The sequence below is a fragment of the Lynx canadensis genome, chromosome X (assembly GCF_007474595.2).
Source record: "Lynx canadensis isolate LIC74 chromosome X, mLynCan4.pri.v2, whole genome shotgun sequence".
Classification (NCBI taxonomy): Eukaryota; Metazoa; Chordata; class Mammalia; order Carnivora; family Felidae; genus Lynx; species Lynx canadensis.
Window position 1 is genome coordinate 37,831,093 of NC_044321.2, and position 12,504 is coordinate 37,843,596.

At 43.3% G+C, this 12,504-nt stretch overlaps 1 non-coding gene across 1 annotated transcript; it reads right to left on the reverse strand.

The window, feature by feature from the left end:
* Positions 1-7,772: 7,772 nt before the first annotated feature.
* On the reverse strand, positions 7,773-7,857 carry TRNAS-UGA. The gene has a single exon. It is a non-coding gene; the product is annotated as a tRNA-Ser (tRNA).
* Positions 7,858-12,504: the final 4,647 nt, after the last annotated feature.

The window sequence follows — 12,504 nt, forward strand, 5'->3', positions numbered from 1 at the left end:
CAGCCAGGCGCCCCTGGATATGATTTTCAAAGAAAGGGTAATAGGAATTTGGATTTTAAGAACATGGAACGTTGGGCACCTAGGTGGCTCAGTTGGTTGGGCCTCTGACTCTTGATTTCAGCTCAGGTCATGATCCCAGGGTACTAGGATCAAACCCTGCATCTGGCTCCTCGCTGAGCATGGAGCCTGCTTAAGATTTCTTCTTTCTCTCTCCCTAAAAAAAAAAAAAAAAAAAAACAAAAACCAGAGAACAGAATAGTAACACTTGTTAGAACAATATTATTACTTCTCTCCAACATACATGTAAATGGACTCCTATACAAAATACAAGCTTTCTCTTTATTATGCCAACTATACCAAATCCATTTTGCCAAGGTGACACTCTTAATATTCAACAGGGTACACCAAAAATATGGAGGTACAGGAACCCTTGTACATTGCTCGTAAGGATATAAAATAGCACAACCATTTGGAAAACAGTTTGGCAGTTTCTTTAAGAGTGAAACATAGAACAACTGTATCATCCACGCATTCCACCTGCAGGCATTTTCCAAGAGAAATAAAAGCCCAAATCCATACAAAGACCTGCATGAGAATGTTCATAGCAGCTCTATTTGTAATAAACAAAACCGGAATCAACCCAATGTTCAAGAGGTGAATATAAACAAATCGTAGATCTACAATTGCCCAATATCCACGAATACCCAACATCAGCAATAAAAGAGAATGAGCTGTGATACAGACCACAACATGCGTGAATTTCAAAATAATATGCTGAATGAAAGAAGCGAGATTAAAACAAAGAACATATCCTGTTTCAATCAGCGTATGCAACATACTGGAAAATGCAAACTAATCTAGAGTGACACAGAGCAGATCAGTGGCTGCCTGGGAATTAGGTGTGGAGGGGATGATGAAGCTGCTCAAGGAAATGTTTGGGGCTGATGGAAATGTTCATTTTCTTAACCATGGTGATGGTTTCAGTGTGCATACAGGTGCTAAAACACATCAAATTGTACTTTTAGATATGTGCAGTTTGTTGTAGGTCAATTACACCTCAATAAAGCCCTTAAAAGTCAATAAGGGGCCCCTGGGTGGCTCAGCTGGTTTAGTGTCCGACCTCAACTCAGGTCATGATCTCACAGTTCATGGGTTCGAGTCCCATGTCAGGTTCTGCACTGACAGCTCGGAGCCTGGAGACTGCTTTAGATTCTGTCTCCCTCTGTTTCTCTGCTCGTTCCCTGCTTGCACTCTCTCTCTCAAAAATAAATGAACAAACATTTTTAAAAACTTAATAAATAAAAAATAAGATAGATGGAATAATATTCAATAGAAGAGGGTTATAAAAAAAAATAATAGGTTGGGACTCCTGGCTGGCTCACTCGGTAGAGCATGCGACTCTTGATCTCGGGGCTGTAAATTTAAGCCCCACATTGGGTACAGAGATTATTTAAAAGTAAAATCTGGGGCGCCTGGGTGGCGCAGTCGGTTGAGCGTCCGACTTCAGCCAGGTCACGATCTCGCGGTCCGTGAGTTCGAGCCCCGCGTCAGGCTCCGGGCTGGTGGCTCGGAGCCTGGAGCCTGTTTCCGATTCTGTGTCTCCCTCTCTCTCTGCCCCTCCCCCGTTCATGCTCTGTCTCTCTCTGTCCCAAAAATAAAATAAACATTGAAAAAAAAAATAAAAAATTTAAAAGTAAAATCTTAGGGGCTCCTGGGTGGCTCAGTCAGTTAGGCATCCGACTCTTGGTTTTGGTTCAGGTCATGATCCTGTGGTTCATGGGTTGGAGCCCCGCATGGGGCTCTGCGCTGAAGGTGTGGAACCTGCTTGGGGTTCTCTCTCTCTCTTCCTCTCTCTGCCCCTCACCCACTCACACAAGCTCTCCCCCTCTCAAAATAAATAAATAAAACTTAAAAAAAAAAAAGAGCTGGGTGGGTGTATGGGTTAAATAAGTGATGAGGATTGGGGCGCTTGGGTGACTCAGTCAGTTGGGCGTCCAACTTCAGCTCAGGTCATGATCTCACGGCTTGTGGGTTAGAGCCCCGCGTCAGGCTCTGTGCTGACAGCTCTGAGCCTGGAGCCTGCTTCAGATTCTGTGTCTCCCTCTCTCTCTGCCCCTCCCCCGCACATGCTCTGTCTCTCTCTGTCTCTCAAAAATAAATAAACATTAAAAAAAATTTTAAATAAGTGATGAGGATTGAAGAGTGCACCTGTGATGAGCACCAGGTGATGTATGGAAGTGTTGAATCACTATATTGTACACCTGAAACTAACAAAACACTGTATGGTAACTAACTAGAATGTAAATAAAAACTTAAGAAAAAATAAGGTGTCACGACTGAGTTTCTTATAAGGGGGATCTAGAAAGGGATTCACACATCCTGATTTTTCAAGAACTGCACGGGAAGCTACATAAGGAACTAGCAGTAGAACTGGAAGAATCCTGTGGAAGGAACAGTCACTAAGCGACTTTCTGTTCACTAGGTCATCAGCTATGTAAGACCCCTGCAAGAGATAGAGCAATTCTTACTGAAATTTCAACAACGCAAGAATCAAAGATCTGGGGAAAGCCAAGGGGAATACTGAGCAAATATAATCCTGGTTCAAATATAATCTCAAGTTCATCCATCCAAGAGACAGAGATAAAAAAATTAAAAGGCTCCTAGAATACACAGCGGGCAGTCACCTGACAAATTTCAGCCTACTACCTAGGCAAATAAAGGTGACTAGGGAGTACACGTGAGGACCCATAACATCCTGCAGAATCTCTTTTATAAAACTGCACACCGACAATTTCCCCATGCATCCATGAGTGTATTTTTTCTTATTTATTTATTTATTGTAAGAGAGACAGAAAGCGCCAGCAGGGGAGGGGCACACAGAGAGGGGGGGAGAGAGAGAATCCCAAGCAGGCCTTGCACTGTCAGCGCAGAGCCCAATGCGGGGCTGGAACCCATGAACCATGACTTCAGCAGAAACCGAGTCTGGCACTTAAGGGACTCAGCCACCCAGGCCCTCTGCCTCCATTAGTGTTTAAAACTTAAACCCAATTGAAAGATTTTACGTTTCACTTTTACGTATCACTCTCCAAGGGGAGAGGGAGAAAAAGAAGGAAAGAGAGGAAGCCAAAGAGAGATAGCAAAGAAATGCCAGAGGCCTGGGGTCTGCTGTCCCTGATTGAATGTGCCAGCCACAGAAGCAATATCTTAAGCTAGTTAGGAACACATCTGCCTCCCTCCTCAACGTGAAGGATTAATCTTCCTCAATATATCTTCCCTCTGAGGCGTCGCTGGAACTGCTGTGTCACTCTTCTGTTCTGTGGATCCTCTTGGCAAATGGCTTTGAGAGGACATGATGAAAATGCGCTTTGGGTCTTGTTTGAAATGACCTTCACATAGGGCGCCGGGGTGGTTCCTTCTGGTTAAGCTTTTCACTCCTGATTTCAGCTCAGGTCATGACCTCACGGTTTGTGGGTCGAGCCCCGAGTCGGGCTCTGGGCTGACAGTTTGGAGCTTGCTTGGGATTCTCTCTCTCTCTCTCTCTCTCTCTCTCTCTCTCTCTCTCTGTGCCCCTTCCCCATTTGGTCTGTCTCTAGATCTCTCTCTCAAAATAAATTAAAAAACATTAAAAAATTAATAAAAAAAAACATAAGTGACCTTCACATAAACAGAAAGAATAGGCTCCCATCTAAAAGTTCTGACAGGGGCGCCTGGGTGGCGCAGTCGGTTAAGCGTCCGACTTCAGCCAGGTCACGATCTCGCGGTCCGTGAGTTCGAGCCCCGCGTCGGGCTCTGGGCTGATGGCTCAGAGCCTGGAGCCTGTTTCCGATTCTGTGTCTCCCTCTCTCTCTGCCCCTCCCCCGTTCATGCTCTGTCTCTCTCTGTCCCAAAAATGAATAAACGTTGAAAAAAAAAAAAAATTTTAAAAAAAATAAATAAATAAAAGTTCTGACATGAGGGGCGCCTGGGTGGCTCAGTCAGTTAAGCGTCTGACTTTGGCTCAAGTCATGATCTCATGGTTCAAGGGGTTCAAGCCCCTCATAGGGCTCGGCACTGACAGCTGGGAGCCCGAAGCCTACTTAGGATTTTCTTCTCCCTCTCTCTGCCCCTCCCCTGCTCGCTCTCTCTCTCTCTCTCTCTCAAAAATAGACACTTAAAAAATTTTTAATAAAAAATATTTTTTTTTAAATTGCAAATGCATACACCTGGGAGAACTCAATGACAAGTAACTCAAAGAAGCTGTTAGAACTTGGGCTTATACAGCATCTTAACAAAAGAGCAATGCATTTGTAGAGACGTGAAAGGATGAAAGAAAAGGGTTTTAGGCTTCCAGGCACAGTAAACTTGGGGGAAATGAATAGATGGTGAAAATTAATAAAACATAAGGCTATTTGTGCAGGTTCATTATGTGCAGGTTCATTGTAACAATGAACCTGATGTAACAATGCCCGCCTGCATTTCTTACTAGTGACAAAGTCACAAGGTACTGCTAATACTACTGTGGTTTGTTATCTACATGCAAATGGAAAGAAATGTTAATCCTAGCTAGAGGTTAGTAAAAAATGCAAATGTAAGGGTTTTTTTTTTCCCCCTTTTCAAGATCACAGATCCTCCTGAGTTTTAGGAGTTGACCTCAAGTTAAGAACCCCTAGTCTAGGGGGGCCTGGGTGGCTCTATAAGTTGAGTTTCCAACCTCGGCTCAGGTCCTGATCTCAGGGTTCATGGGTTCGAGCCCTGCGTGGGGCTCTGTGCTGCCAGCTCAGAGCCTGGAGCCTGCTTCGGATTCTGTGTCTCCCTCTCTCTCTGCCCCTCCTCCACTAACGCTGTATCTCTCTCTCTAAAAAATAAGTATTCAAAAATTTTCAAAATAAATGAACCCTTAGCCTAAAAATGTGAGGTCTTATTGTACAATCCCCCACACACACACACACACCAGACATACACACATTGGTCTGTTATTATGTCCTGCGAAAGTCCCCATCACATACCAAACTCCATGCTCAGAGACCATAGCCAGTCTTTCCAGACCCTTCCCTTCCTCAAATCGTGGAGAAGCCTCAAGAGACCGATACAATGCCTGACACCTCACCTCTGCTACTTGCGGTACCTCTTCATGTCTTTTTTATCTGTAACTCTCTCTGCAGGCCTTGTATCTGATGCCCCCAGGTCAGTTTCATCTTTTACAAAAAAAATGTTATCTCAGGGACACCTCCTTGGCTTAGTTGGCAAACTCTTTTTTCCTTCTTTTAAGTAATCTCTGATCCTGCTCGGGGCTCGAACTCACGACGGGGAGATCAAGAATTGGAGACTGAGCCAGCCAGATCTCCGGAGTATGGGACTCCTGAGCTCGGCATCATGAGTTCAATCCCCACGTTGGGCATAAAACTTACTTAAAGAAAAAAATTTTTTGGCAATAATCATGATTTCAGGTTTTAATTCCCTCCAGGGAAAACTTTAATCTTAAGATACCATAGATATAAACTGGAAGGATTTTCGCAAACACAGGTATTCTGCACTTACAGCAATAGCTGTGAACTCCAAATTTTTTATCCGGAACATAAAGTAATTGAAAATAACGAGGCTGACTCATGCTCACACCTCCCAATCCAAACTGTTCTGAAGAACCTTCACCCCCATGCAAAGGATCTTTGTGACTGATAACAGAGGTCGGGTCACCTCTTTTCAAACATTCTTTTCCAGTGCAGCAGATTTAGAATGGTATATTTACCGTGCATATACACTGTGATTCCCACCTCGTTTTCACAATACTTTTAAGGGATTCGCTTAAAAATAGAACATACAGGGGCGCATGGCTGGCTCAGTTCATACAGCATGAGACTTTTGATCTCGCAGTTAAGTTTGGGCCTCCACATTGGGTGTAGAGATTACTTAAAAATAAAATCTTAAAAAAAGTAAGAATAGGGGCGCCTGGGTGGCTCAGTCGGTTAAGTGGCCGACTTCGGCTCAGGTCATGATCTCGCGGCCCATGAGTTCAAGCCCCGCGTCGGGCTCTGTGCTGACCGCTCAGAGCCTGGAGCCTGTTTCCGATTCTGTGTCTCCCTCTCTCTGACCCTCCCCTGTTCATGCTCTGTCTCTGTCTCAAAAATAAATAAACGTTAAAAAAAAAAAAAGTAAGAATAAAAACTAAAAATAAAAGTCACCATAGCTCCAAAGTCTTTCTTATCAGTAGGTCTTTTGGATGCAGTTGGCCATTAATCAGGGTCCTGATAAGAGACGCATGACAAACTCAGTAGGGATTTTTGAACAGGCTTTTTAAGAAGGGAGTATTTACAGGGATGCCTGGGTGTCTTCGGTCATGGCCTCGAGGTTCGTGAGTTCGAGCCCCATATCGGGGTATTCTCTCTCCCCCCCCCCCCCGCCACTCCCCCACTTGTGCTGGCTCTGTCTCTCAAAATAAGTACATAAACTTAAAAAAAACAAAAAAGGAGTTTTTACAAAGGTATGGGCTGGATTAAGTACGGGAAGCAACAAGAGATGCCGAAGCACCCAGGGGACTGGCAGGGTGGGAGGCCATAGTTTGACCTGACGGAGCTTGGGGAGGGATCCCAGCTGAGAGCTGGAGCTGTGGGAAAATGGCAGGACAGAGGGAGGGAGGTAACCATGGCCGGGACCTCATCTAAGTGGGGGACAGGGAGAGATCCTGATGATGATGCAATAAGCACTCTGACCTTTCTCTCCTGCCCTTCAGTCTCTAGCTAACTAACCTCCATCCCCATGGCCCAACCCAACCAGAAGCTAAAAGACAGGGGTGTTCAGGCCCTGCCTTCCATAGGGGGGGTCAGAGCAGGGCAAAGAAAAGTGGAAAAAGCAGTGTGGAGGAGGGAAAAGTGGAGAATAGACAGCATTTGCCCTAGGGCCTTTTCAAGTGTTTATACAAAAACAATTTGAGGAAATTGAAGGCAGTTATCTGGTTCATAATTCAAGTCCCTCTTAAGATGATGCTTTTAAGGAAGGTCTTGTTGGCCTGGCTTCCCAGTTCCATATTGATCAAATTGTGTAAATAATTGTTTGTTTACCTTACTGTTTTACTTCACCCTTCCTGGTCCCAGTCAGTGGGAAGGCCTGGAGGGGCATTTCTTAAATGAGGCAGATTTGGGCTTAATTGTTAATTCGCTCAAAAGAGAGTACCTCTAGGGTGTTGTTGGGGGTTTTCTTGTTGTTGTTGTTGTTGTTGTTGTTGTTGTTTGGGGGGGGGTTGTTTTGTTTTGTAATCATTCCTGTTCAAATTCTGTCTTGAAATATTGAAAGTTACAGGGATGATTTAAAGAACAACCTGGACTTAGGCGAAAGAAAGAGTAAACACATTTATAAATGTCAGATGCTGCCCCTGTAGGGGCTATTGATGCAGACAGCCAGAGCCAGCATTAAAAAAATTATCCAAAGGGCTTCTTGATTCAATATCATTGCTGACCAGAAGTCTGGCAAAGAACTGATGCTGATGTGCTTGGAAAGCCTTAGCTTTCCCTGGTCCCCTGTCACTGCACATAAGAACCTTTAAAGCAGCCAGGGGCTCTCAAGGTCTGAGTACAGAAACTTCCGTTTCAACCACTAAGCAGCGGGGATGATGTAGCTCCCCCCACACCGGCCAACCATCCAGTGCTTCACTCTGCACTTAAGTCACCTGTCACGTATTATTTTTTTTAATGTTTTTTTATTTATTTTTGAGGCAGAGAGAGACAGGGCATGAGCAAGGGAGGGGCAGAGAGAGAGAGGGAGACACAGAATTTGAAACAGGCTCCAAGCTGTCAGCACAGAGCCCGACGCGGGGCTCGAACCCACAGACTGTGAGATCATGACCTGAGCTCAAGTCAGACGCTCAACCGACTGAGCCACCCAGGCACCCCACCTGTCACGTATTAAGAAGCTCATCCACATACCTTTATATTTCTTCTTGTATCTGGGAGACTCCTCTGAGACTTTAATTCAGTCCAACACATCACACCTCAGTGATAACCATTCCTGGTATCCCCACGATCGGTGTGGCTCCTTCCCACAATGCGGCTATATCTCAAAGTATTACTCTGGTTGTACTCTGGGGTTTTTTTTTTCCTGCCCCCCTCTTTACACCCCCTAGTGCACGGAAGACCAATTCCGTTGTTCCAGTCTACATGGCAGGTGAAGTTAAGGTACGTAAAAAACATTCAAAGAAACTTCTAACTTATGTGTCAAAGATTCTTGGAAATGTGTATGCCAGCTTTTCCTCTCTCAGAGATTAGATGAGACAGAGCCTAGGCAAAGTGGGAAAAGATGCACGGTAGAATCTGAAATGGAAGAGGAAAGACAGAAGAGTGGGAGGAATGGATTTTCTGTCACAATAACCAGAGCGCAGAGGAAAAATGGATCCCCTTTCCCCTATCCCTATCAACTCATAATTGGTGGACAATTGAGCTTTCAACAATACTGGATATCTGGTGGGTCCCCTTTTCCATTCCACCCTTGACCAAAAGGTGGAGATGGGAGGTGTGAAAGGAAAACCTCAGCCCCTGGGCTAAGGTAGAACAGAACAGAAACAAGGTTATCTTCCTTCAGCAGGGCAACAGGAGACACATATTTTCTGTTCCACGTTCACTTCAAGAACTATGTCAGAAGGATGAAGGTTAGCTGCTTATGACCGAAAACCCCAAATAATAATGATTTAAACAAAAATAAGTATACCACTCATGTAGAAGAGGTTTTAGAAATGCGTATATACTTTTCCCTCTTATTACTCAGCTGGCCTCCTTCTAGGTCATGGTCCCAGAAGGTAACGTGATTTCTAGCCTTCATGTCTACATTCCAGGTAGCAGGAAGGAAGAAAAAGAGGGAACAATCCCTCCCTTTAAGCAAACTTCCTGGGAGTTTCACATGACATTTCCAATTACATCTACGTAACAGAACTTAGTCACACATAGCTGCAACAAAGGCTTCGAAATTATAGTCTTTATTCTGAGCAGCAAAAACTACGGGTTTTATTTCTCTTTTTTTTTCCGTGCTTAGTTACAGGTTCTATTTCAAAGGAAGGAAGGGAAAACAGATATGGGGAGGAGGGTAAATGTCTCTTCCACATAGATAATCAGAATGATCTTCTTTCATTTTGTTAAAACAAGACCATGGACCCAAGATGGAGTGACATATGCCAAGCCCCCCATCACCAAACTTAAATGCCATTTTCAGCTCTCCCAGAAATGGAAACTTCAGTCAGTCAGGAACTACCTAATGAACACTAGTGAAGGAATCTGCCGGACAGATCCCTGCCATATCCCCTAAAGGAAAGTAACCTTGCAACAGACCAATCAGCTTTTCTGCCTAGTGCAACTTCCTTCTTCCTGCTCCCTTCTGCCTATAAAAGTCTTTCATGTTGTAAAGCACCTCAGACCTCCTCTCCACTTTCTTTTTATATATATATATATATATAATTTATGGTCAAGTTAGTTAACATACAGTGCATACTGTGTGCTTTTGGCTTCAGGAGTAGATTCCCAGGATTCATCGCTTATATACAATACCCAGTGCTCATCCCAACAAGTGCCCTCCTCAATGCCCATCACCCATTTCCCCACCCCAACTCCCCCATCCCTGACTTTGTTCTCCGTATTTGTCTCTTATGGTTTGCCTTCCTCTCTGTTTGAAACTATTTTTTCCCCTTCCCTTCCCCCATGGTCTTCCGTTAAATTTCTCAAATTCCACATAGGAGTGAAAACATAGGATACCTGTCTTTCTCTGACTGACTTATTCACTTAGCATAATACCCTCCAGTTTCATCCACGTTGTTGCAAATGGCAAGATTTCATTCTTTCTCATTGCCAAGTAGTATTCCATTGTGTATATAAACCACAATTTCTTTTTTTTCTTTTTTTTTTAATATATGAAATTTATTGTCAAATTGGTTTCCATACAACACCCAGTGCTCATCCCAAAAGGTGCCCTCCTCAATACCCATCACCCACCCTCCCCTCCCTCCCACCCCCCATCAACCCTCAGTTTGTTCTCACTTTTTAACAGTCTCTTGTGCTTTGGCTCTCTCCCACTCTAACCTCTTTTTTTTTTTTTCCTTCCCCTCCCCCATGGGTTTCTGTTAAGTTTCTCAGGATCCACATAAGAGTGAAACCATATGGTATCTGTCTTTCTCTGTATGGCTTATTTCACTTAGCATCACACTCTCCAGTTCCATCCACGTTGCTACAAAAGGCCATATTTCATTTTTTCTCATTGCCACGTAGTATTCCATTGTGTATATGAACCACAATGTCTTTATCCATTCATCAGTTGATGGACATTTAGGCTCTTTCCATAATTTGGCTATTGTTGAGAGTGCTGCTATAAACATTGGGGTACAAGTGCCCCTATGCATCAGTACTCCTGTATCCCTTGGATAAATTCCTAGCAGTGCTATTGCTGGGTCATAGGGTAGGTCTATTTTTAATTTTCTGAGGAACCTCCACACTGCTTTCCAGAGTGGCTGCACCAATTTGCATTCCCACCAACAGTGCAAGAGGGTTCCCGTTTCTCCACATCCTCTCCAGCATCTATAGTCTCCTGATTTGTTCATTTTGGCCACTCTGACTGGCGTGAGGTGATATCTGAGTGTGGATAAACCACAATTTCTTTATCCATTCATCAGTTGATGGACATTTGGGCTCTTTCCATAATTTGGCTATTGTTGATAGCACTGCCATAAACATTTGGGGTACATTCTTCTCAGAGCTAGAACAAACAATCCTAAAATTTGCATGGAACCATACAAATGCATCACAATCCCGGACCTTAGCCTGTACTACAAAACCGTAATCATCAAGACAGTATGGTACTGGCACAAAAACAGACACGAAGACCAAAGAAATAGAATAGAGAACCCAGAACTGGACCCACAAATGTATGGCCAACTCATCTTTGAGAAAGCGGGAAAGAGTATCCAATGGAAAAAAGACAGTCTCTTGAGCAAATGGTGCTGGGAGAACTGGACAGCGACATGCAGAAAAACGAAATTGGACCACTTTCTTACACCATATACAAAAATAAATTCAAAAAGGATGAAAGGCCTAAATGTGAGACAGGAAACCATCAAAACCCTAGAGGAGAAAACAGCAACAACCACTTTGGCCTCAGCCACAGCAACTCCTTACTCATCACATCTCTGAAGGCAAGAGAAATAAAAGCAAAAATGAACTATTGGGACCTCATCAAGATAAAAAGCTTCTGCACAGCAAAGGAAACAATCAACAAAATTAAAAGGCAACTGATGGGATGGAAGAAGATATTTGCAAATGACATATCGGATAAAGGACTAGTATCCAAAATCTGTAAAGAACTTACCTGAATCTATAAAGAACACACACCTGAAAAACAAATAATCCCATGAAGAAATGGACAGAAGACATGAATAGACACTTTTCCAAAGACAGCCAGGTAGCCAACAGGCCCATGAAAAGGTGCTCAATGTCACTCATCATCAGGAAAGTACAAATCAAAAGCACAATAAGATACCACCTCACACTGATCAGAGTGGCTAAAATTAACAACTAAGGAAACAACAGATGTTGGCAAGGACGAGGAGAAATGGGAACCCTCTTGTTCTGTTGGTGGGAATGCCAACTGGTGCAGCCGCTCTGGAAAACAGTGTGGAGGTCCTTCAAAAAATTAAAACTAACCCAGCAATAGCGCTCCTCTCCACTTTCTAGATGGGTTTAGTCCTTTCAGTGTGAGCCTCAGTTTTGAGGACAGCAACTTCAGAAGGTAAGAGAATAGTAGTAAGATTATTTACGTGTTGCCCATTTTTGGTAGGGATCCCAGAGGCCATACAACGTTTTAGGATAATACCCCGAATTACAGTGATGACATTCCACCAGGACATATCAAATTGCTAAGAATTTCATACAATTTCTAGAACACTTATATACCTATACAAATACAGCACAAGGCTTAGTTACTAATTCTATTTTGACAACGCTTCCGGTGTAATTTAACATACCAAATAAGCCTAATTAACAAATCCATTGAAATGTTGCTGCAACCACCTGGAAAAATGCCACAGTTTCTTTCAGGTCAAAAAGACTTTATTTAGAATTGGCCTCAGGAAGAGGCACCTGGCTGGCTCAGTTGGTAGAGCATGTGAATCTGGGTTGCCCCAACTTGGACATAGAGCATACTTAAAAAAAAAAAAAAAAAAAAAAAAAAAGGAAAGGAAAGGAAAGGAATTTGCCTTAGGAACACATATCAAGAAAAGGTTTTAAAGCAGTTGTCTAAATGGGATCACACATTATTACATTATTATAAAACTTAATAATTATATATTAACAAAACTTCCCTGTCTTAATATTAAGACTCGGTTTCCTAAGTATTCAAAGACCTGACAAGGAGAGCAAATACAGGAAATTTTTTTTAATGTTTTATTTATTTTTGAGAGAGAGAGAGACAAAGCGCAAATGGGAAAGGGAAGGGGCAAAGAGAGAAGGAGACACAGAATCGGAAGCAGGCTCCAGGCTCTAAGCTGTCAGCACGGAGCCCGAC